General features: G+C 44.5%; 1 protein-coding gene across 1 annotated transcript in view; it reads left to right on the forward strand.

Annotated features, from left to right (window-relative positions):
• The first annotated feature begins 5844 nt into the window (after positions 1 to 5844).
• N4BP3 (NEDD4 binding protein 3) overlaps positions 5845 to 26189 on the forward strand; it is a 75935-nt gene continuing 55590 nt past the window's right edge. Inside the window, exon 1 of the mRNA XM_085618362.1 lies at positions 5845 to 6160. The gene's annotated coding sequence lies outside the window, so the exon portion shown is untranslated. The remainder of the gene's footprint in view (positions 6161 to 26189) is intronic.

Here is a 26189-nt window from a genome sequence, read left to right on the forward strand (position 1 = left end):
ATAGTGAGTGGGGGCTTGAACCTTAAAGTCAAAGACCAGAATCGTAGGTTGAAGTGGACAAAAATAGTCCCTGAAACATTTCATCAAGAGGTCTTATCTAAAGTGGAGGATGAAGTCTCTATATGTCTAGCGGAAAGTCCAGATCCTAAGGAGGTCATACTAGCATTTGATCAGATCTGCATAGAAATTAATCGTAGTCTCCAGGTTAAATCTAGTCAGAAGGCGCCAGAGGGCAACAGATGGTTTGACAAAAAATGCTCTAAAGCGCATGGTGTACTACTAAAAGTATTAAAAACTATCCCTAAAGATCGAGCAGACATTGCAAATGCTAGGAAAGTGTATAAAAAAACTATTTTAGAAAGGAGAAGGACTTTGAAAGATAACGCCTGGAGTCAACTTTTAGATCCAGAAACCCTAAAACAGTGGTTTATTCTGGAAAGTAATAAATCAACCCTTTTTCTCTGATGAAACTAATACTCCTTTGGAGGCAAATATCCCAGACGAGGGCTGGATTAAACACTTTAGTCAGATATATTCGAATGTTGGCCCTCCTGCCAGAATCCTAGAAGATGAAGTCGGGGAAACCTGCTCTGACAAGGATGCAGTGATTTTTGTAGTTGCAGATGTAGAAAGGGCTATAGACCTGACCATAAAAAACAAAGCACCGGGCCCAGATGGGTTACCTGGGGACGTTTTTAAAAGTTTTCCTAAATTTTGGTCTAAGGTATTATGCAAGGTTTTTAATACTCTTGCATTTGATAAAATCCCGCCTTCCTGGAAGAAATCTATAATTATACCAGTGTTCAAAACGGGTAATAGGCAAGACCCATCCTGTTACAGGCCGATTTCATTGATCGATTCATCTGTGAAAATTCTGGGTCGTGTTATTTTAACTAAATTGAATGATTGGCTAACAGAGAAAGGGGTCCTAGCAGATGTACAGTATGGTTTCAGACCGAAAAGGAGTACTATAGATCAAGGCTTGAATTTGTATTTATTAATAGAGAAATACACGAAGGCGATGTATCTGGGGTTCATGGACCTCTCGTCAGCCTTTGACCTTATAAATCGATCTAAACTATGGAAAATTTTACTTGACTTGGGATTGGACAAGGCTTTAGTTAACCTCCTAGCAGATTTACATACTGACCTAACAGCTTCAGTTAGAGTTACTTCTGCGGGGCGATGTACTAGCCACTTTAACTCAGAAAGGGGAGTTAGGCAGGGGTGCATTATGGCTCCCCTCCTTTTTACTATTTACATAAATGCCTTGGAATCTACACTAAAAGATGCTACTCAGGACATCCCACGGATAGGAAAGCTCGGTATTCCGGTTCTCCTATACGCTGATGATGCGGTCCTGCTTTCTCGTACTGGTGTTGGCCTCCAACGATTGTTGGACGCCTTGGAGGTCTTTATGACTTCTCTGGATCTAAAGATCAATGTTAAAAAGTCCCAGATTATGATCATGGGTAAGGGTAACAATAACAAACCCCCCAAAACTTTCGCCTGTGGGAAGCAGGAATTGTGTAGAGTAGCAACATTTCCATACCTAGGGATTACTTTCGATGAGAAAGGCTCCTGGGGCCTCCAGATAAAAAACAGAAACGTCGCCCTTGTAAAGTCATCTTCTGCTGTTCGGGGTTTTATGAATAAACTTGGTGCTAGGCCAATTGTTACCCTGTTAAAAATGTATGAAGCAAAATGCCTTGCAGTGGCAACGTATGGAAGTGCGATATGGGGCCATTGCTCTATGGAGAGTATACAGATTACGGAAAATAAATTTTTAAGATCGGTTCTTTCTCTACCTCAGTCTACTTCCACACATATCGTTCATACTGAACTGGGTGTGGGTTACATCTCAGACCTGATTAAACTGGCCCCCGTTCTAGCCTGGCTAAAGACTTGGTTGAACCAAGAAATTCCGCTCAACCATATCATTTTAAAAGATTGCCTGCAGCTGGATAAAGTAAATAAAATAGCGTGGTTAGTCTATATCAAAAATTGTTTTGAAAGAGTAGGGAGACCGGATCTTTTCTATTCCCCGGAATTAATAACCGTTAAAGATATTGGACTGATTAAAAGTATGATGAAAGATTTGTTATGTCTAGAAAGAGAACAAGTAGAATACGAGAAACCATCGGTGCGGGCCAGTATTATTTTGAGTACTCATGTGGGTCCAGAATTATATCTGTCTATTGTAAATCAACCCTTTCACCGGTTCCTACTTACACGTTTTCGGTTCAATCTGATTCATCTAACTCTTGGTCATTTCCAAACTTGGTGTCCTCCATAAAATGGAACGCCGTGTAATTGTGATGATTTTTCGATCCAGAACACAATGCACTTTTTGATGTTCTGTGACCATTACGTGGCACTAAGAAAGAAATATTTGTTCCCAATCTTAAAGGAGGCGGGGTTTATACAGGTCAAACCTGCCCTTTTGTATCTACAGTTACTGCAGACCCCCAGGATTATGTTCCATGTTGCTAGTTTTTTAGTGGGCGCTGTTAGGGTTAAGAAAAGGAAGCTTGCCATTAATCAGATTATTTTAATGTAATGAATTGGTCCATTATTTAACTTTTTACATGAAATGTAACATCTGCGAATTTGGGAGAATATTAATGTTTTACGTTAAATGATGTTTTTATGATGTTTTACCTTACTGACCCCCCTCTTAAACATTTTAGATAATATGAATTGTTGATCTTTTGTAATATTGATTGTACTGTATCTATGCCTTTTTATGATATTTATTTATCGAAATAAAGTACTTTGACTGACTGACTGAGGTCATCTTTAGTGGGAGTGGCCTCATTTGTGTTGAACTGACCTATGGTTCGCCTGGGTATAATGTAGTTATCAAGTGATATATAACATTTCTGGGCAACACTAATACTAATACCATACCAGTCAGCAGCCAACTTTAACTTAGCCCTCTCACATAACACATATGTGCTATGGGATTTGTCCATCGCCAACACTGTACCAACTAATAAACCAGCCATCACCAAATGAACAGGCATGGAATAACAGAAGAGACCGGTCACATACTGCTGGTCAATCGGAGGACTTCAATCTAGTCCACTACTGCAAGTCCTGAATAACTATACACTATGACCACTTCCTTCCATCTCAAAATGACACTCGGAGATGGGCTGATAGCAAGCCCATCCCAGGAGAACTCTACACTTCTTTATCTCTCCAATCATGCCAGCTCAGTAACAAAACTAAAAGCAAAATGTAAGGTTGGACAACCCAGTGCAGTAACCAGCTAGGTAGACTATGATTATAAGAAAAACGTTACACAATAACCGCACTTCAATGGTCACCATGCACAATATGGAAACACTAAAATCACAAAACAAAGACCACAACCTTCCAACCACACACTCTACATGGTGCCGCTTGCAGCCTGTGTAGGCAAGCGCTTCAGCACCCCACACAGGGGTAGTATATGCTAAATAAATGCTCTTATACGATGCAGAACAGTTTGGTTTTGTGTTTTGTAGAGTGTGATATGGGCCCCCAAGTTCTCTTCAGAGCATGGGACTTCCACAAGGGTCTGAGCAGGGTGGCCACCTAGCCCGTTTTTACTGACATGACCAGTATTTTAATGTACCTGACAGTCCAAAAATTGGCAAAAGTCACCTTAATACGGATTTTTTCCCTCTTATCAGCGCACACTTAAAACAGCAAACATAAGCAGATGTCGGGGTTCTTTTTCTCTGGGTAAGGTGGCAACCCTAGCGTTAGCAGGCGGAGCGTCGGGTAGAACTTACGAACGTGGGAAGACACAGAATGCGTGCAATACCCGAATTTTTTGCAAACTCACAGTGCTCTACTCTAGAAGCATGGCATCCCATAATTAATACAACTTCAAACGGCTTGCTGTGTCAGAATGTATCCTATCTTGCTGTTCGCAACCCCAGAATATACGATCTCAGAGGTGCAACCTAACCTGTGTTCACCTTCCGAGTGGTGCGACCCCAAAAGATCTGCAGCTCTAAAACGCGTGCAGACCTCCAGTATGTAAGCGATTTCAAATGTGTGTGCTTATTCCTGACTGTGCCTGACCTTAGACTGTGTGTGACCTCGGAACGTGAGCAACTCCAGCTTGCGCGCGACCCTGGAATATGTACAAAGTTATCATGTGTGCAACTGCAGAATGTGTGGAACCCCAGAATCTGGGCAAATGCAGAATGTGTGCAATGACATGCTACTGCAATACCAGATGTTATGCAATCCCATTTGCTGCATGATTTCACATAGAGCCTTATTGTGGAACCTGCACCCTGTGCAATACGTTGTATGAACCCCTGACCTTTTATCCAGCACTAGTGCACGCCCGCGAGCGCCTTCCTTCTTTTAATGTGTTTTTAAAGGAGTCTTTGAGCCGGGGACCCCCACCCCCCACGGATGGGGATCAGAGGAGGAGATGCTTGTAGGTAACAAAGGCAGCCCCTGCATGCGTGACTGAGGGCAGGAAGTTTAGGGGGTGATGCCCATTATTACTGCCTTGAGAAACACTTCTTTTGTCCCCTTGCTAAAGGCTGAGGTGGGGTGGGTGACAATGAAAGGGGGAGGGGCGATACAGAGCTCCATCTGCGGTCTGAAATGTCAATGGGCAAGGAACTCGGCTACCCCCTTTGTAACTTTGTCCATCCGTAGAGGTCAAACGTTCCGAAGGTGCCGCAAGAGGGCGCAAAACACATCCTTGACAACAAATAATTACACTTGACAATAAATATTTACAGGCGCATGGGAGAGAGCGATAGCTCAACCTGTGGCGCGGTTATAAACGACGACCCTCCCCTGCAGGGATTAGTATGTGGAGCCTCAGCTCGAAAGCTCCGTCGGTCTATGCGTGAGCGGGTCACCCATGTCAGCTTTTGCATTCTGGGGCTTGGAGTCCTTATTTTATATGTGATAAACAAGACTAGATGTCACAAAATACAAAGGAAAATCCTGAAGTCACAAATGTATCACCTTAAATCGAATCAGGGGTGTACCGCAGCCCCCTGGGGTGCAGAGGACCCCACCATTCGGATGTGCTCATTCAGCCTTGGTCTTACAGCTGTGCGAATGGGGGTCCCAGGCCAGGGGGCGTTCAACACAGTCCGCGGGTGGTCCCCTTCATTTTACGTTATGCACTTCTTTGAATGCCAGATTGCCTCTTCCGGACTCCTCGCCTTGTCTCCGGTCAGAAGTGAGGGCCTTGTTTTCATTTGCAGGTGGCTGCTTGTGGGCTTGCCTATCTGATAATTAAGAGGCTATTGGAACCGGACACTACAACTGCCAGAATACTGGCATAAAAACGAGTAGTTATCGGAGACGCACACCTGAGACGGAGAACTCGAGATTCTATAGCGCTTTGGGCTTGTTGGAAGGGCGATGCTTGCCCTGCGTGGGTTCTGCGGCTCTCTGCAGACTCCGCATGGTGCAGTGATGGCGCGGGCCATGTTCTGCCGTACTCTCGCTGCAGAATGTGTGTGGGCGTTTGATGCAGATGCTGTATGTAGGCTTGAGCTGTTAAAAGGCTAGGTTTGAACTGCCGGCACCAGCACTGGCGTGGGATTCTTTCTGAACCTGGAAATCCAGCCGATGTAGCATTTGGTTTATGATTCAAACGCTGTCTAATTCATCATTATCCAACTGCAAGAGACAGTCCCTCTCATGCGTGCCCCATCTCTCGCGGCTGCAGTGTGTGGGTGGCGGTGTGTAATCTTTTAGGAATCTGAAAAGTTTAACCACAGGTTTTGTCTTTCTCCCGCCTACAGGTTTGATGTGGGCGTCGGATACGGCAGTGATCCGGTGGGATTCCAGTCCGGGTTTTGCATCTCTCTCATTGGTCGTCTCGGGTTTCTACACATTCCTGCAACACTGAAGGGGAGCGCACAGGCACGCTTTCAAACCCGAGCGAGGGAAGAAGGGAGTCTTGAGACCTCCTCACACCTCAGAGCTGCAACTACGCCCTCCCAAATCGGCGTGCCTGCACTCGCAGGCATAGGGAAGACGGGCCGTAGGCTGTATGTGTAGGAGCGAGGTTACAGCTTCGGCGCCTCTCACTCGGGAACTGCACCACTGAAGTTTGTGGAACTACAGCCGACAAGTGCCAGACAACGAAAAGCCTCCCAGGACAAAGCAAAGCGGTAACATGGTGAGCGCTTACTGTCAGTCTCCTTAAGGAGGGAGAATATGGGGGGAAACAACCTATATTACACCATTGAGCGTAATAAGTGGGGGGTCCCAGCGCAAGGGAGGACGCATGCACCGAGAGCCTCGGCAGACTACAGTGTGAGCCGTAGGGGGCATTTCATTGTGAGCCTGAGAGGATTCTTGTGCTGTGAGGACAGCACCGTGGGGATGAGAGCTGCGTGCACTGTGAACCTTAGGAAACTACAGTGTGAGGCTCGGAGGAGACGTACAGTGTGAGCCGTAGGGGGCATTTCATTGTGAGCATGAGAGGAGACTTGTGCTGTGAGTGTGAGGACAGCACTGTGGGGATGAGAGCTGCGTGTACTGCGAGCCTCAGGAAACTACAGTGTGAGGCTCGGAGGAGACGTACAGTGTGAGACGTAGATGTACGATTGACCCCGTGGGAACCACAGTGCGAGCTTGAGCGAGACTTGCACCGCGAGCCTGTGAGGAGACCGACAGCTTGCAAGGAAGCAAACTGCACTAAGCTCCGACGAGAGCTCTCAGTCTCTGGGCACCCTAGACAACTATGACCCTGGGAAATATCTGCTCGGTGATCCCCGAGGGGCTACATGCATGGCTACATGCATGGTGAGAGTGACTGACAACTGCACTGTGAGACCGAGGGGTAAGTCTGAGGAAACTACATTGTGAGCTCAGTTCGAGACTTGTGTTGGGAGAATGTGGATGAAACTGTGTCAGGAGTGGACACCGGTCATGTGAGAGAAACCTGCACCGACCCAGATTCTGAGAGGGGACTTGCACGATGAGAACAATAAAACCACACTGATTTAGTCAGTCTGAGAGGGACGTGCCCTATGAGTTTAATGAAATTGCACTGCAAATCGGAGGCGCTTAAACTGTGCTAGGCAGTAAATTCCGGGCGGGAGTGAGTCGGCGCTGAGTGTGAGAAGAAGCTTGCTCCCACGGAGAGGGTCCCTCAGTCAGCATGCCTGAACCCGGACTCCGCGCCGGTGAGTCCGGGTGAGCTCCTGCCCTGCCTGCTTCCACACCTGCCCTTCCTGCGCTCTTTACTCTGCCCTTGTGACCCCGTGCCCAATGGGCCTGTTACCGCCGTAGGGCTCCTCGCGCTCACTAGGCTCGCGCCGATGGGCGCCCCAGACCCGAGGGCCGGGTTCGTGGCCCGGTGTCAGCTGCGCCTGCTGCTGGTTATTTTTAGACCCGGATTAGGGATTACCCGGTCTCCTTGGCCCTGGTCCTGGTTTCTGTTGGACCAGGGCCCAGCGCTCGAGGAGGCCTTAGTAACCTCGCCTGCGCTCGGGTTTCCTGCTTGCTGGTGAGATGGTTCTAAATTAGATGAATGGTGCCTGCCTTTTTTTTTTTTTTTTTTTTTTTTTACAAGCGTCCTTTCAAAAGCCAACTCATAGATTGTGTGTATGCCTATAATTAACAACTATTAGCTGTAGGTTGATTTTTTGTGACAGTTAAACAACCATTGAGCTTTACACAGTTGCAGACCTCTTCCAAACGTAATATTGATTAACCCTTCGCTAACCTTACACTACCCAGGGGTGTGGAATTTAATAATATATCTGCTTGCCCATGGGGCAGGTTGCTTCATAAAACTACTTGTCCTGTAAAAAAATCCACCTGTCCTATTTGTGCCATGTAATGCGGCGACATGTTATGGCAGCAATCTCATTATATAAGAGCTCTGAAATACCCTCTCTAATTATGCCTGGGCTCCTTCCATAGTAGGGTTCCATAGTAGGGTTTAAATACTAGCAATTCCCTTATCTTGCCACATTTACCCGTATCTACATTCTGTGGCTGAAGGTAATGGTAAGCAACAGTTCCAGAGTTGGAATCCCCTTCTGAGCCTGTGCAAACCTACTAACTTGCATATTTTAAGGGTTCTCACCAACTCTTCTCAAATCTTTTCCCATACTGAGAAAGGTTGGATATGTATTCCTGACTAAAATTCTCTCTCTTTTTTTTTCTCTCCCTTATTTCTCTCCTTTTCTCTCTCTTTTTTCTCTCTCCCCCACTGTGAGTGGCAGCATTCTGTTCTTTCACAAGGATTATATCGACAGTTGTGTTGCTCAGTGCCAGGAACTACTGTGCAATGTGTGCTTTTTGAGACCAAAATTATTTTTGCTTTTGCCAATGTTTGTTATAATGGTGAGGGCCCGGCAGCTCCCACACCAATACGGTTTTACAAAAGCCATGCCAAAACAAGTCACGCATTGAGAAATCCAACAGGCTGACCAACAATTTCAAACATACTGGCTTTACCAATGCTTGTTTATTTTCATGCTTCCATAATCTTATTAAAACTAGTTACACTGATTTTTCCATTAGGAATATCTTTGGGAAATGCTAGTGTGCATCAACACATTTTACTAAATGATGCTGCAAAGAAATGGTACCTAAAGTTTTTCAGTAGTTTAGCGAAATGTTTTAGCTTTTTTTGGTGAACATTTTATTTTGAAAGCAAAGAATCATCAATCCTGCTTTCAAGCTTCTGCAAAAATGTGCATCTAATCATAGAGCATTCTGGGAGCAGTATACATAGCCTCATATTGCTAAACACTGAAAACGTGTGTACACATTTTTGTACTGGAACCACTGTCCATAGTGCAGTCGGAGCTTACAACATTTACTTAGAGCGCTCACCATAATAATAAAGGGTTGCAATTAATTAACCATAGATACAAGTTTGAACAACATTAACACATGGACACAAAAATTACCCTAACTGCAGACAATACCTTTCCCTGGTCCATAATGTGGTACTGCAAACTGGCATCCAAAGGGTTCCTGCTGTGGGGGTTGGGCCTACTAGTGCCAAGGACAAAATACACATGAAAACTTGTTGCCCTTGACCCCAAACAATATGTCCCGGGCGTCAGGCTATAGGAATTCCACATCCCAGTAACCATAGGTAATATGTACATTTGTTAATCAGACCTAACTAATATCTATAGATTTATTATCATTTATACAAAGGAATACACTATGTAAATACATACATATAATCTAAATAAATTCTTGTATACACAGGGATATGCTGTACATTTATGTTTGAGTATGGTGGTTATGTGAGGAGGAGCCAGCTACTGAATAGAACTCAAGTTTGGGGGTAAAGAGTTCCATAGTTTGGCTGCTTGAACTGAGAAGGATGTAGCATCTGTATTTTTTCCTTGTATGGTGGGATTTTGAGACAAGGTGCTAGTCTAGAATCTAGTTCCTTTATTGAATGTTTTTGGTGATTTTATCATGGATGAAGAGAGGCCCTGTTCCATGTATCGCCATGAGGGTGATAAAAAGCAGCTTGGATGTGGATCTTCTGGCAACCGGTATCCAATGTAGGTCCTTCAAGGCAGGAGCGATGAGGGCTTGTGGCTTTACATGTAGGAGAAGTCTGGTAACAGTTTTCTGAATCCGTTGTAGTTGTTTCATAGTTGTTAAAGATGATCAGTGGTAGAGGCTATTCTCATAATCAAGTTTCTGTAGTACAAGAGAGATAGTAGCATGGACCTTGTGTAGAAATCCCAGGTGGGGAAGATGCGACGGAGAGTTTTTATAGTAATGAAGCTTGATCTTGCTAGTTTGTCCACGTGGGCATTTGTTGACAGCTTGGAGTCCATGGTAATTACGAGATTTCCTATTTCATTAGATACTTTAGGCAGTGTTCCCTGTTCGTGAGGCCAGGCGGTGAGTGGGTTGTCATTTTTTTAAATCGTCATATGTGAGTATTTCCGTTTTGGAAGCATTCAATTTGAGATGGCTCCATGTCATCCACTAATCCGTTGATCTGAGGCAACTGAAAATGTTATTTTTCCAGTGTCTTTGGGGCTTTCCAGTTTAAGAAGTATTTATTTGTTATCTGCATAGTTATAACGTGGGGTGACATTGATTGATCAGTGCTGGTAATGACTTCATTTAGATGCTGAAAAGCATGGGTGAAATGAAAGAGCCTTGAGGGACCCCTGCTTTTGTGAAGCATGGTTTGAATGAGAAGGTGGGGTATGGGTGACATTTGTTCTGTTTAAAGGGGTAGGATGTTATCCAGTCGGGACCAGTCCCCCTCTATTCCGGCTTCATAGTCTTTGTTTCAGAGTGTCACGGTCAACCGTGTCAAAGGCAGCTGAGGGGTCCAAGAGAAATCGTGCAGCAACCATGTTCCGGTCAACTGTGTTGTTGAGGTCATCCCAGATGGCAATGAGGGCAGATTCTGTGCATCTTCCTGGAAGGAATCCTGTTTAGAAGTCTGAAAGTATGGAACTATCTTAAACGAATCGTGACATCTGGGAAAATGCTGCTCTATCAGTTTGCCCAGGAAAGGACCATTTGTAATTGATCTGTAGTTGTTGGAGTTAAGCAGTTCCAGCTTTGTTTTCTTTAGTAATGGGAGTATGTATGACTTTCTTTTTAGGTCTTCAGGATATAGTCCTGTAGTTTAAGGAATTGTTGATGATTCTTCTTACTGGTGTGGCAGCTGAGGTAGCTAGAATAATTTACTTGAAGGTTTGTGGTGGACACGGGTCAGAAGGACTGCCGGCAGACCTGCTTGCTTTGACCAGATTCATAATAACATTGTGTGATATTTGTTGGAAGGAATGCAGAGAATGGGTTAACCTACTCTTGGATGTTTTATATTTTTAAAGGGTTGTGCTGGTGCTTTTACTTTGTTTTATATAGGAGTCCACTGTGTCTGCTTTGGTTGTGTAATGATTTGCCAGTTTGTGAATTTGTGAGTAATGGGATTAATTTTTTCTAGGCAATTTGTTTTATGAAATTCTGTGACAATTCGATAGAATTCTTTATTTGCAAATCTAGCATTTTGTATGTGGTCTTAATAATGTTTTTTTAAATTATTTTTTTTAGCTTTTTTGATTGCCGGCTTATACAATCTGTTAAATTTCTGTAGGTGAAGTTTGTCTTAATTTATATTTGTTTTGAGCAAGGTGTGTTGAGGCGTTCTAATTAATAAATATAAATATATATTGTCGAAAATTTGGGTTTAAGCATGGATTACTAAGGGAACTAAGGCTTCTTTACATTGGATTTTGAATTACATGTGGCACTGCGTTTGTGAGACAGGCAGAAGTAATAGTGTAATTTACCCTGGCTGATGGATCAATGTCTTGAACTGCCGGGGGCACCTTAATTGTAAACAGTTTGAGTATACCCACTTGGGTCCCTTTCCCAATAGTTTACAATAGATACATGCTGAACTTTTGCAGGAATGCATATGTATTAGAGTTTGTTACACAAAACTTCATTGCTCTCAGTCTTTCGTGCACGTAATGAAAAAAAAAATTTGTACTTGCACAAATAATTTGTTGATTTGAAACAACGTGGTTTTAAATTGTAATTACTTGGCAGTCTTGTGGAAATGATTTTTAGCATATTTTTATACATTGTGTTATTTAATGAAATTTGCACTTTAGCACTTTCAAATCATTTAACGCAGATGCCCTTGTTGCCAGCTCCCCGTTCCTATCCTTGCTCCAATGTATGTATATAACCTTTCTATGTCTATTGATGCAATGTTTGAATTAGCCAATGATGTCATCTTATCAATTAGCATTGTGCACTTTAAAATGCGGGATCACAACTCCCATGGCGTCATGTGATCAAGGCCTCTGGGAAGGCTGAAACGCGTCATGCAGGCGGTGCTGTGAACTAAATAAAGAAAAGTAACTCACTCGCTAACAGGGTCGGTCTCCGTTTGTTCCTGCTCTCCTCTTGGATTGTTGGCGTGCAGGTGTGTTCCAGGCGGATTCCCGTCAATTTTGTAACCGGGATTGCTTCTCCGGTACCTCAAACCGACCCCTCCTCTCAAATAGGGCTTCGCGGAAGGAAGCAGCCCTTTCGGTGATCCGGAAGTTCCTCCATCCTCGTCAGGATTGACCGCGCCAGCCCCCGGACTTTGTTCACCACCCCCTAAGAACGGCAGCGAGGACCGGCGCTGAGAGTCGGACGACTCGGGAAGCTCCAAGGTACGCGCTGTTGTGGGGAAGTGTAACACACTGTACGGAAGAGGAGTTGCAAAGTTGTAGGACAGCGGGATTAATCCCTCGGTTGCCCTTTAACTCATTGAGTCCACATTAGTGGTTCCAACATTAACAGCGCCATGTCTGCTGACGCCATGAGGAGTAGGGTGGAGGCGGCCATTGACCTGTTCGACGATTCACCGGCCGGTGAATCCGTGTCGACCACGCAAGCAGATAACACAGCTACGGGGGCACCTAATCATCGTGAGCTTTTCAAATCTTTGGAGAAGCTTATGAAAGCAGAACAATCCAAATGGTGGGAGCATCGCTCCTTAAGTCGTTACCTGGAGGTGGGTCGTATTCCACGTGGGCTCAGGATAATGCTTGCCCCAAGTTATGAGCAACCAGATCCCAACATGCTCAGAGAGTGGGCTGAATGCAATTTGGATTCGTCACGCAAGCTAGTTACTATTTTGGTTAAATATGCCGAAAGTGATCGCGCTGCGCTTCAAGTCAGAATCGATGATGTCAATAAGGAAATTCAGGCATTAACCAGTACGATAGACTGCTCCAAACTAAGAGAGGAAATGACTCTGCGTCTTCGTAAGGAGGAAGAGGTAATAAAAAAGCGCAAGGCATTCAAGTTTCAGCGCGACAAAATTGACTATCAGCAAGGTCGCATATTTACTTTTGCGAGAAAATTTGATGCCATAAAAGCGTCTCAAGTGCCAATCTCACAACCCTCCTCTGGTCAAGCCCAGGCTGCCATGCCTACCTCCCAACTGGCATCGTCAGTATCTGACCTCAGCTCAATACCTGACAGCGATTCCGACACTGAGCGCAGCAGGAATGCGGCACAATTGGGGTTTACCCGGTTCTCCTTGGCACAAGAGGTGGACTGTTTGCGACAAGATCGTCGCGAAACTTTGAGACCCAGAAGGCAAAATCCCAACAGCGCCAAAGGCGCAACCAAAAGCGCAGATGGCGACGACAAGCCCATCGCAAACACCAAGCCAAAAAGGAAATACAACAAGAGGTGGAACAAGTAATTTTAGCGCCACATCAAATTACTGAGTCTATAGATTCTCCATCTGTTGTCAACCTTACTAGCATGCAAATGAGTCCTGCTGAGATCAATACTTTACATCTTGGTCTCTCTTACAGCCCAGGAAGTAACTTCAACTACTCTAAGACCAGGATCGATTTGTATAAATTTATCCGCAAGCTGAAGCTGCAAAAACATTTTCGTCTCAATCCCAACACACGGAGACCTAGCCTTACACCTATATCAGACTCTCAACAAGGATTAGTGGCTAACGACCTGGCCTTAATGCAAGACCTCCAGGAACTGAGACATGAGGGTTCCAATGTGGATATAATGGAAGAACATTTAAGCTTAAATGTGCCGGGTCACACAAAATTCAAACCCAAATCTACCTACACGCCTTTGATGTTGCATGATAACATCGATATTTTTCATGAACTATCAATTGCAGGGATTAAAAAACTCTACTCATCTACCCTTCGTGAAAAATTCAAATACACAGCACGTAACAATTGTTATTTCCAACTGATCAGCAAACTACAAGCTGACAACAATATCATTGTTCGTCAATCTGACAAGGGGGGCAATGTGGTGCTATGGCCTAAAGAATTATATTTGGAGGAAGCCCACAGTCAACTCAATGACCCACTTTGTTATAAACGCTGTGATGCAATTTCAGTGAAGGCTGCTAGAACTGAATTTTACTCCCACCTTGTTGCCTGGCGAAGCACAGGATTACTCAGTCAAGACGAGCTGAAGTATTTGAAAAATGACTTTCCAGTAACTCCTGTTATGTACTTTATTCCGAAGATACATAAGAACTCTGAGAAGCCTCCAGGCAGGCCAATCATCTCGGCGCGAGGTGGACTATGTGAAAATACCTCTGTATATATTGATGCCTTTTTGCAGGATCATGTTAAGTTGTTGCCATCCTATGTGCAGGACACAAGTGATTTCTTAAGGAAAATAGCAGGGATTGATTGGGATCCATCTTTTTGGTTGGTCACATTAGACGTAACCTCCCTCTACACCAGCATTTATCATTCTGACGGTGTAAGAGCAGTCCAGCATTACTTGGGAACCCGACCCCTTCATATGGTCAATCACAACAAGATGTTGCTAGCTATGCTTTCCTATTGCCTGCACAATAATTTCTTTATGTTTGGCAACCAATTCTATCAGCAAGTTAGAGGTGTGGCCATGGGGGCCAGTTTTTCTCCCAGCTACGCCTGTCTCCATATGGGCTACTGGGAGGAGCTGGTCCTCTATGGCCAACATCTGGATATTCTGTCTGATCATGTAATCCATTGGTATCGTTTTATAGATGATATCTTCATGATTTGGCGAGGCACTAAACAGCAGATCCTTGATTTCATCGAGGTCATTAATTCCAACTCCCTTAATCTCAGTTTCACCTCAGACATTAGTCAAAACAGGGTGTTCTTTTTGGATGTTGAAGTCTTTATCGATTTTGGCAAACTCCACACTCGCCTCTATAGGAAACCGACCGCCGGCAATACGGTTCTCCATGCTGCCAGTCACCACCCTGTGCATCTCATTCGCAGCATTCCCTATGGGGAGATGCTGCGCATCAGACGCATTTGCAGCACAGAGTCTGAATGCCTAACGGCACAGAATTCAAGCAAAGCTCGTTTCCTAGCTAGGGGCTACTCTGCTTCAACGATTGACAGTGCCATTCGTAAAGCTAACTGTTTAACTAGAGAGGAGACTCTAATCAACAAGGGATCAACTGTCACACCACCTTGTACCAGGGAACCAGTTAGACTGATTTGGACATACAATCGTCAACACCAAGCACTCAGAAAAATTCTGAGGAAAAACTGGAGCTTGGTTTGTAATGACCCTGTCATTGGGGACCTAATGGCAGCCAGTCCAAATATTACCTTCAGGAAAGCTCGCTCTATGAGCGATGCTTTAGTTAAATCCAGTCCTGAAGTAACTTCCAACACAACCTGGATGCAGTTTTGTAAAGGTTTCAAAAGATGCCCGAACTGCAAAGCGTGTAGACAGGGAGTCAATAAGACGCAGTACACCATTCCGTTCTGCGACATGCCTCGTTTCATCACAAAACCACTCACGTGCAAAACTGAGTACGCGGTTTACGTACTGGAGTGTCCTTGTGGCCTGCAATATGTGGGTAGCACCAAGTTGCAGGTCCACAAACGGATACTCCAGCATCTGCGGGCAATCAGTGGCAGTGATGCGTCTTACCCGGTGGCACGCCACTTTAAAGAACTACACAATAACAAAAGCGAACTATTAAAGTTCTTTGTTATTGATGCAGTGCTCCCATTAAGACGTGGTGGAAACAGAGAAGCATTACTCCGTGCCCTAGAAACGAGATACATCCTCGAGTTAGACACGAAGTCACCGCAGGGTCTCAATGCCAGTGAAGATTTCTTCACTTGTCTGTGAATTTAGTTACATCAATTGCTATCCCCTATGTGTTAGGCTGCTATGCGTGTTGGTCACACCTCCTCTACCCATTGCAGGTTTTAAACACAGTATAGATGACACATTTTTAATATACACGGAGTATCAAATTTTTTCAGCATCTAGACATATTTTGGCACTTGTCGAAAATTTGGGTTTAAGCATGGATTACTAAGGGAACTAAGGCTTCTTTACATTGGATTTTGAATTACATGTGGCACTGCGTTTGTGAGACAGGCAGAAGTAATAGTGTAATTTACCCTGGCTGATGGATCAATGTCTTGAACTGCCGGGGGCACCTTAATTGTAAACAGTTTGAGTATACCCACTTGGGTCCCTTTCCCAATAGTTTACAATAGATACATGCTGAACTTTTGCAGGAATGCATATGTATTAGAGTTTGTTACACAAAACTTCATTGCTCTCAGTCTTTCGTGCATGTAATGAAAAAACAAATTTGTACTTGCACAAATAATTTGTTGATTTGAAACAACGTGGTTTTAAATTGTAATTACTTGGCAGTCTTGTGGAAATGATTTTTAGCATATTTTTATACATTGTGTTATTTAATGAAATTTGCACTTTAGCACTTTCAAATCATTTAACGCAGATGCCCTTGTTGCCAGCTCCCCGTTCCTATCCTTGCTCCAAGGTATGTATATAACCTTTCTATGTCTATTGATGCAATGTTTGAATTAGCCAATGATGTCATCTTATCAATTAGCATTGTGCACTTTAAAATGCGGGATCACAACTCCCATGGCGTCATGTGATCAAGGCCTCTGGGAAGGCTGAAACGCGTCATGCAGGCGGTGCTGTGAACTAAATAAAGAAAAGTAACTCACTCGCTAACAGGGTCGGTCTCCGTTTGTTCCTGCTCTCCTCTTGGATTGTTGGCGTGCAGGTGTGTTCCAGGCGGATTCCCGTCATATATATATATATATATATATATATATATATATATATATATATATATAATTTTGTTTGTCTTTGTACTCTGTATTTCTCCAAGGTGCCTGTTTTCTTTTGTCCTGTTTTGTTGTTCTGAGTAGTATTGGGATATCAAAAGCTTCCTGTAGTCACTCATATAGTTTATTGTGACTAGATCTGTATTGGATTTTCTGTTGTTTCTAAGTGTTCATAATTGAGTCTGTTCCACGGTGTCTAGGTGGATGCATGTAAGGTGGTTTTAGTTGTTGTTTCTTGTTGGAAAGCAAGCAAATGGTGGTCTGACCATGTCACTGAAGTAATCGTTTGAAAGGTAACTAGTTCTGTATTTGCAAAACTGACATCTAGGATATGTCCAGCAATGTGTGTGGGTTTTTGAACGATATGATGTAGATGCAGTGCATCTAGGCCAGTAATGATAGTTTTTCGATGGAGCATATTGGGTTTGTCTAGCCAAATGTTAAGGTCACCTAGAATGCATAGGTTAGAGTGTAGTGTTATCAGGTTTGAAACTGTGTGTAGAACTGAGTCTGGGAATGTTGCATTGCTAGGTGGAGGTCTGTAAAGGAGTAGGAAGTTACAGGAGGAGGATGGTGTTGAGTTGCATCTGATGAAGAAGGCCTCACAATCTTATATGAAGAGGTTGTCCACTTTAGTGATATTTAATTTTTGCTTCAATACAACAGCCAGGTCACCTCCTCTTGAATATACGATCTTATGTGAAAGTTTAATAGCCTAGAGGAACGGCTTCATACAACTCTGGAGACATGTCATCTCCTAAAAATAGTGAAATATGAAAGTAATTTGAGTGGTGTATATTAATCCGTTATTTGGAGTGAGAAGGATAGCGGAGGGATAGAAGAGGGGAAAAAAGGTTTGCATGTATATAGCGCTTGTCACCCCCGATGGAGTGTTGAAGTGCTTTTTTGGCGAGTAGCATGCTACTCCGGAACCCATTAAATGATTGGTGTTGAATAAGTATAGTGAAATATGAAAGTAATTTGAGTGGTGGATTTTTTTTGAAAACTCTTTTTATTGGCATTTGTAATAAAAACATTGCATACATTTTCACATTCGGAAATACAGTAGGTATGAGCCCGTGAACAGGAGTGTACAGACGCTGCTTTTATGGTCAGCGGAGCTTACAGGCTTAGAGTGTTATGGTCCCCGCCTTATCTCCGAGTTATAAACCGGCTACCGAAGCCTGTGTATGGGCTCAGCCCACTAGTGTGCACTGTGGACACCACACCATACGGGGACTGCTACATGTATCTATATCCCCTGTGTGGGTTATCACGTAGGTCGTTGAGGTGCAGCCACCTGGTTACTATTAACGAACTGGGGATATGTAAATTGGGGAGTGCACCATATCTTGGAGTATAAGCAGTGTGAGTCTAACGTCGGAGAGCAGTGTCATTGCCTGTCGTAGTGTTAGGGTTTCGCAGGGATTGGAGGCGGGAGTATTGATCCTTTTCTATGCATGGGCCTAAGAAGGGAACAGTTCCAGTCTGCAGGTAGGAACCGCCGGGTGCCCGGGACTCCTGCGTGCCGCCCTGAGCAGACTCCTGAGTCGCGGAGGCCCCCTGAGAGCCAATCGTTCGCGGGCCTACTGCCGGTAACGTTTCCTGTGCGTAGGAGTGCATTAGCATTGCCCAGGGCAGGGAAATCGGATGTTTGCGATGTCCCCGGGCTTCCTCTGTTCTAAGTAGCGTTTCCTCCGCCTTCCACCACTTCTTAACTGCCCCCACCCATGCCGCCAGGGGAGGTCCCTCTGGCGCCTTCCAGTGCATGGTAATGCATCGTTTGGCCAGGATAAGCCCCAGGAAAGCAAATCGCCTCTCCACCTTCTTATTCTTGTGCCGCCCATGAATGCCAAAGGCGCTGGCTTCCCATGTGTATAGGTCCTGCAACCCCGTGACTATACGAAGGGCGGTATGCACCGCACTCCAGTAGCTATGAAGTGTCAGACACTCCCAGAGCATGTGTATGAAAGCGGCAGCCGGCTCTAGACACCTAGGGCAGGCGAACGTCTTATCAGGAAAGTATTTCTGTCGTTTTTCAGGAGTGAGGTACGCCCTATGTAGGATGTGTAACTGTATATTCTGAAGCGGTAATTACGGGACACTTTTTTTGTATATTCGAGGGCCCTGGTCCATTCCCTGTCATGTAGTGGCCTGCGAAAGTCATGTTCCCAGTGTTCCCTGAGGGGTGCAAGTGTGGGTTGCCTCAGGGTCCGTACGGCCCTGTATATCCAAGTAACTAGGTGCCGTCCAGGCCCCATCTGCAAAATCGCGTGGATGACCGGGTGTGTGGGGGGTTCTGTATCAATCGCACGCCCCTGTTTGCGACAGTCTGTGAGAAGCTGTCTATGTCTTAGGAACTGTCCCCTGGGAAGCTCGAAATCGTCTACCAGCGCTTCAAATGTCTGTAGGCGCCCTTCAGAATATAACATCCCTCACCTCCGTCACGGCGTAGTCTGTCCAAATTTGCAGCATGCTCTCCGTATAGTGTGCTTGGCCCCTGGGGAACCCCACCAGCGGCAGAAGTGGAGAGTACGGGGGTGCATCCCAGTCCATACGATGGATACGAGCCAAGCAGGCGCGCGCCGTATTGACTTATAGGGGCACAGCCGGAATCTGCCGCGCACCTGGTAATTTGAGTGGTGGATATTAGTCAGTGATTTGGATTGATTGAGAAGGATAGCGGAGGGTTAGAAGAGGGGAAAAAAGTTTTGCATTTATGTAGTGCTTGCTACCCTAAAGAGGTTGAAGTGCTTTTTTCGGCGAGTAGCACGCTATTCTGTAAGCCATAAAGGATTAGTGGTGCATTAGTATAGTGAAATTTGAGAAGTGGACATGTTGGTCTGTTATTTTTATTGAAAAGTATAGTGGAGGGATAGAAGAGTTAAGGATTTAGACATATATTTATTTTGGGGAGCTCATAGCAGTTGTAGGATTCTTGGGATGAGTAGAAAGGTATGTGGTGGGGGAAGAGTCGGAGGTAAGAGTTTAGAAAGGCTTGTTTTGGAGGATCAGTACAGTAAAATAGGTCAGATGGTGCAAGGAGGGGTAGAGTAGGGGAGAATTCAGAAAGGGCTATTTTGGGGATCATAGTAATGGTATGGGGTTTGAGATGAATGAGAGAGTAGATTTAGAGGATATATTGAGAGAGGTATAGGGTGAGAAATAGGGTATTGCATTGGAAAGAGTAGTAGAAAGAGGTTTGAGATGAGTTGAGGTAGAAGATATATTGACAGAGGTATAGGGTGAGATATAGGGTACTGCACTGGGTATGCTGAAATAGAAGAAAGTCATACATTTATAGATCCATAAGTACATGGAACGTTTATAGAAGCATAAAGGAAGTAAGTATATGTAGATTCAAGATATTGATAGAGGTATAGGGTGAGAAATAGAGTAGTGCATTGAATATGCTTTTCTTGGGTTTTTTTTTGGGGGGGGGGGGGGGAATAAATATTTAGATCCAGGTACATGGAAGGTATATAGAGGAACAAAGGAATTAAGTATAAGTAGATTAAAGGTGCATTCGATAAACTCTGGTTTTCAAGTGTTGTATTTAAAAATGTATGTATTTTTTTTAAAAACAATTATTCTACATGTTTATACAAAGCAATACACATATATAGGTACATATCTATAGTACAAATAAATGCTTATATACAGAGGGATATGCTGTATATTTCTGTTTGCGTATGGTGCTTATATGGGGAAGAGCCAATTCTTGAGTAGTTTTCTGAAGATAAGGTAGTTGTCGGTGGATCTTATGTGGGGGGGGTGTAAAGAGTTCCATATGTTGGCTGCTTGAACAGAGAAGGATGTGCCACCCATGTTTTTTTTTCTTGTATCTTGGGATTTTGAGGTGAGGTGCCTCTCTAGAGCAGAGGTTCCTATAATGAATGTGTTTGGTGATTTGATTCCTGATGAAGAGTATGAGTTAGGGATGGTGCAGTATGTGGGTCCTGTTGCAAGGTTCTAAATTGCCTAATGGATGAGAGGCGGTTAAGAGAGCGTTGCTGTATATGTGTTAGGTGTGGATGAAGCGAGAAAGCTTGGCAGTAGAGCTGGCTTTAGGCATGTATTATTTGCATAGTCAGAAGGGTGGGAGTGGGTGTATGTTTGCAGTTTGTGATGGAAAGTATGAGGTAATGTGTGTGAGATTCTGTTGGGCTGGTGTGTGTGTGTGAGATATGTTTTGATTTTGGGGCACGTCTGCTTGGAATCAGCTTCCCTTGGAATTATGTTCCGTGAGCGACCCGGGACTTTTTTTTTTTTTACTGAAAACCTAGTTCTTTATTCAGGCCTAACTCTTACTCCCCGACTCCTCAGCCAGAACTGCGCCAGAACACTCCTTGGAGTAGCTGTGAGTCATACAAATAGCAAATCATATCAAGAGAGCGCTGCTTTTTTTTCTGCCGCTTCGTTGGGTGTTGTACTCTAGCGGCAGCTTACTCCATGCAAAAAGAAGACTTCTCAATGGGAGCAGTTGTGACCACCCGCATTGACAAATCTCACTGGGATGTGGTCTAGTGTTTGATTTTCCTTGCTCGCCAACTTAACGTTGGCGAGCGCAAGCGAAGAAAAAAACTCTGTGAACGGAGCAGATTTCACCGCCTAGGCCTACAGGTGAGAAACCCTAACCAATCACAACACTAGCCCTAAGACCAATAGTTGACCAGGCCCTTGCAGCCAATCACTGCCCTAGTCGCCAATCAGATACAAAACCCTAAGCTCTAGGCCCAATAGAAACCCTAGCCCCAGGGACCAATCAAAAACCCTAGATCTATCCACCAATCGGAACCCAGAGCCCAATAAAATCACTACCCCAGGGACCAATCAGAACTCCCGACCTGTCAGCCAATCAGAAACCTAACCCTAAGCACAATAGTAACAACAGCCATTCAGAGCACAGATGTAACGTCCAATGGCAAACTTATATAAGGAGTGTGTGGCCTCAAGCACAGGTTGATGGCTGGGGGGCTGTTTTTTGCACACTTCCACAAACCACTTTTTCTGCTAAAAATGAGGGTCACATACACTCTTCCAAACAGTTTTATACCCCAAAGCAGATTCTGCAATCTCATAAAAACACTGCTTAGCCTCTGGGTGTGTGGTTTACCTTTTTTTTAACTTTTAAAAGATCCAAACTGGGCAGAGGGCTGTGGGGTTGCCCCTACATACCTAAGCACAGAACAGAGGAAACTAGGACAGATTTTCAAACTGTCACATGTAGAAAATCAGCAGTTTAAACAGTACCCAATTCACAAAAACCAAAAGTTCAATTCAAATAGTCACAAGCACAAAAAAATAGCAGTTTTTAACAGTACAAATTGCACACAGGGCAAGAGATTACATTTAACAGCCACAGGTAGAAAAAACAGCAATTTTAAAGATTCAAAAATACAGCACAAGTCTGGGTCTTACCACCTTCTCTCGCCTTTGTTCACTGGGCTCTGTAGGGCACAGAGAGGCTGGGGCTACAACATGGAGGTGGCTATCTTGGGGTGTCCTGCACACACCTTAAGGGATACTGCAGGTGGGGCGGAGGCTCAGGGTTGCTTGGGTACGAGAGAGCCAATCAGTAAGGCCCGGGCTGATGGCCAGGGAAGCAGTGAGCTGCTCCTGAGGAACAGAATCTCCCTGGATACAGACGGGCTCAGTCCACACTTTGCTGGTCCTGTTTCACCCTGCAGTTAGGCCCAAATCTAAGCCACTTAAATACTGTTTGTCGCACACTTCAACAAATTCCCCCCCCCCCTTTTAGCCAAAAACGAGGGTTACATAAACTTTCCAAATACAGTTTTAAACCTTAAAGCAGATTTAGCAGTCTCATAAACATACCCTGCTTAGCCTCTGAGGGTGTAGTTTGCCTTTTTAACTTTTAAAAGACTCAAAAGTAGGGTTGGGGGGCTGTGGGTTGCCCCTGCATGCCTAAGCACAGTATGGGGGAAACTAGGACCGATATTCAAACACTTGCACGTAGAAAAACAGCACCCAATTCACAGAAACCAAGAGTTCAATTTAAACAGTAACTAGCAAAAAAAAAACACAATTTTTAATGGCATCAACTGCACACAGGACAAAAGACCAAACTCAAACCGTCACGGGCAGAAAAAACAGCAATTCTAAAGATTCAAAAACTCATAAGTCCGTCTCCCACCACCCTCTCCCTTCCCTGTCCACTGGTCCCTTCAGGGCACAGAGAGGCTGGGGCCACAAGACTGAGGCGGCCAACCTGTTGCGCCCAGCACACACCCCAGGGACACTGCAGGTGAGGGGGAGGGCCCAAACCCACCCGGGAGCCAGAGGACCAACCAGGAAGGCCGTGGCTAATGGCCGGGGGAAGCAAGCCTCTTCTGAAGAACAGAACCTTCCTGGACACAGACAGGCCCAATCTACCCCCCCCCCCCCCTGCCCCGGTCCACCCTGCTGGCAGGCCCAAATCCAAGCCACCCAAACACTGCCTCTTGTGCATCTCAACAAGTCCCCCACCCTGCCAAAAAACGAGGACCACACGCACCCTCCAAACACAGCCCCAAAGCAGACTCAGCAGTCCCACAGACGCACTCCGCCAAGCTTTGAGGGCACAGTGTGCCTCTTCAACTTCTAAAAGATCCAAAAGGAGCGGGGAGGCGGGGGCCGTCCATAAATGCCCAAGCACAGCACAGGTGAAACTAGGACAGACCCCCCAAACAGTCACGGGTAGAAAAACCGCAGCCTAAACCGAAACCAAGGGCCCAACCCAAACGGCTATGAGCAACAAAAAAAAACACAGCCTTCAATAGCACCAATTGGACAAAGGACAAGAGACCAAACTCAAAACAGTCACAGGCAGAAAAAATACAGCACAAGTCTGGCCCCCACCACCTTCTTACTCTCCTGCTCACCGGACCCTGCAGGACACAGAGAGGCTGGGGCCACAAGATGGAGGTGGTTATCCCAGGGTGATATTGTATACGATTATGGCATCAGCACCTCGACTGCTGCTTGATAGTTCTTCTAACCAGTGCTTTAAATAGTAATCTAGAAGTGCAGGTACTCTCAGTTTAGAGTCCTGTTATAAATACTTACTAGGCTGTATTACGTTAGCCCTTCCTTTGTGTCCTTTCCCTCCTATCGCTCTAGAAGCTTTAGTGTGTTCTCAGAGTGTTTATCTATCAAGGTGTATTCCATGCTTGGCAGTTATGTGTCTGGTCAGCTGGAGAGTGGTTGCTGTTTGCTGTTGTACCGACAGAATGCACCATAAAGTTTCTCAAAGATTTGTTCCATGAGGAGGGGTGCCCTTTGTTTTTAATAACTGATAATGGCACTCGGCTTACTTCACATAGTACGTGCACGTTTTTATCTGGTTGTGGTGTAACACATCACCGTACTTCACTTTATAATCCCCAAGGGAACGGTGTCTGTGAGAGAGCTAACAGGGTTGTCAAAGGAATTATACAAATGTCGTGCGCATCTGGTGGTTTTGCAAACGAAATGGTACAAGATATGGTGTGGGCCTATCGCACTACATCTCATGATTCCAGTGGAAAGTCTCCATTTGAATTAATGAGAGGTAGACGTCCTGGTACCAAATTGAATCCATCTTGGATTAAAAACAAGGTGTGCAAAACTTCAAGTGGAAATTGCTCTCTTTCATCAACCAAGTCTATCTCACCAGGGGATTTAGTTACAGTTATACCTGGCAGAATAACCAAGGGACTCAATAAGTTTAGAGGTCCTTATAGAGTTAAGGAATCCTTCCAAAATTATGTCGTACTGGATAATGGTGAGAAGTGGAATCTTAGGAGAGTGGCTTTGTATCAAAAGTCTATCTCTGACAACACTTCTACTAGGGGTGACTTGGATTCTATGTCTAACTCTGGTTATATGCTATCTATTCCCTGTGACATCACTCCATCTTCTTCCTCAATTTCTCTGAGGGAGGAAGGTGGTGGAGATGCTTTTCAAAGTGAAAGTCATCAAGAATGTTCTACGTCGGTAGAACCCAGAAATGCTAGATTTCGCAGACCTCCTGTGTATTTGAATGACTATTTGTGTTAATATTAATGGTTGAAACATTATTAATGGCTGAAACATTATTATAGTTATAGAGGTTTATTCTGGTTTGATTTTATCGTTTCTATTCTTTGCTGTAATCTTTCTTAAATTTCATGTGTAAGGGAGAAGATGTGTTGTAAATACTTACTAGGCTGTATTACGTTAGCCCTTCCTTTGTGTCCTTTCCCTCCTATCGCTCTAGAAGCTTTAGTGTGTTCTCAGAGTGTTTATCTATCAAGGTGTATTACATGCTTGGCAGTTATGTGTCTGGTCAGCTGGAGAGTGGTTGCTGTTTGCTGTTGTACCGAATAAATCCACACCTGCTTACCTGTAGACAACCATCGTGTCCCTGACGTCTTCATCCACTTCAAGTCCCTCTTTGCTCTTGAGAAGAACCTGTACACTCCCATTAAATGCATTACAACGATGCTGTGAAGTGCAGCCCTCCCCTACACACACACCTCTTTCAAATTGAAGAATGCAGATACTTGGTACCGAACAGTACCTGGCCTTTTTAAGCACTTCTTCGAACAGATGTTTACCTTCTTGAGCATTCTGGTAGCATAATTGCCTCACAGAGGTATGCATGCATCACATTTGCCGCTGTCTAAGGGTGTTCGGTGCTCAATATGCTCTTCTATGTGACTGTGACGAAAAGATCATTCACAAATTAAATAGTTTTAATCTTCATTAAAATGAAATCTTTGTCGCTAAGGCCGGGTTGCTGCTGTGTCTTCTGGGCAGACAAGGAGCCTGAGATATTTTGCTCTTGGGGAAAGCTCCAGGTGCAGTGGTCCTTAAGATGGCATCCCTCGCTCACTCCATAAAGGATTTATTCGGGCGCCGCACTGCAGGACAGCTTTTCTGGTCCGCATAGCTTCACCCCAACCCGTACAGATGACAGTAATAACAGGAAGGGCATTGACGGAACCCGTCAAAGCCTGCAACACACAGAGCTACTCTGATGAACAAAAGCACGCTACTGTTATGTTAATAAAACATGTCAGCGCGTTACTTGTATGAAATGTTGCTGCAAAGTCTCTGATCTCTATAATTTTTACACCCAGTTTACATCCTTAAATTCGGGCAAACGGAAACTCTGGTCCAAGGCATCGCACATGCTGTGTTATAAGAACACTTTAGCAGCTTATGCCTGATAGCTAAATCGCTGTCCTCGTTGGTCTTTGTAATCCAAAGTATTTAAGGCATGTTTGGCTGTCAGTCTGCATCGCCAAAAGCAGGGCCAGTCATGCGTTCAGCCCCCTTCGCCTGACCCGCAGAAGTGTATGAGGAAGGCGACTGTTGTCGAAAATAAGCTTTTATTCCAATCTTAGTGCTTTTTTATTCAATACGTTTTAACATACTTCGTGCGTTTTGGGCTACGCATCAGGATTTTTTAAATCGGAAGTGTGAAGACACTGCTTATTAGAGGTGTCACCTGGATGACTGCTAAAAGCCCTCATTTTACCCTCCCTGTCTCTCCCTTCACACACTGCTTTCTCATCCATAACTGGTCTCTGTAAG

This window comes from Triturus cristatus, chromosome 7, assembly GCF_964204655.1.
Source record: "Triturus cristatus chromosome 7, aTriCri1.1, whole genome shotgun sequence".
Taxonomy (NCBI): Eukaryota; Metazoa; Chordata; class Amphibia; order Caudata; family Salamandridae; genus Triturus; species Triturus cristatus.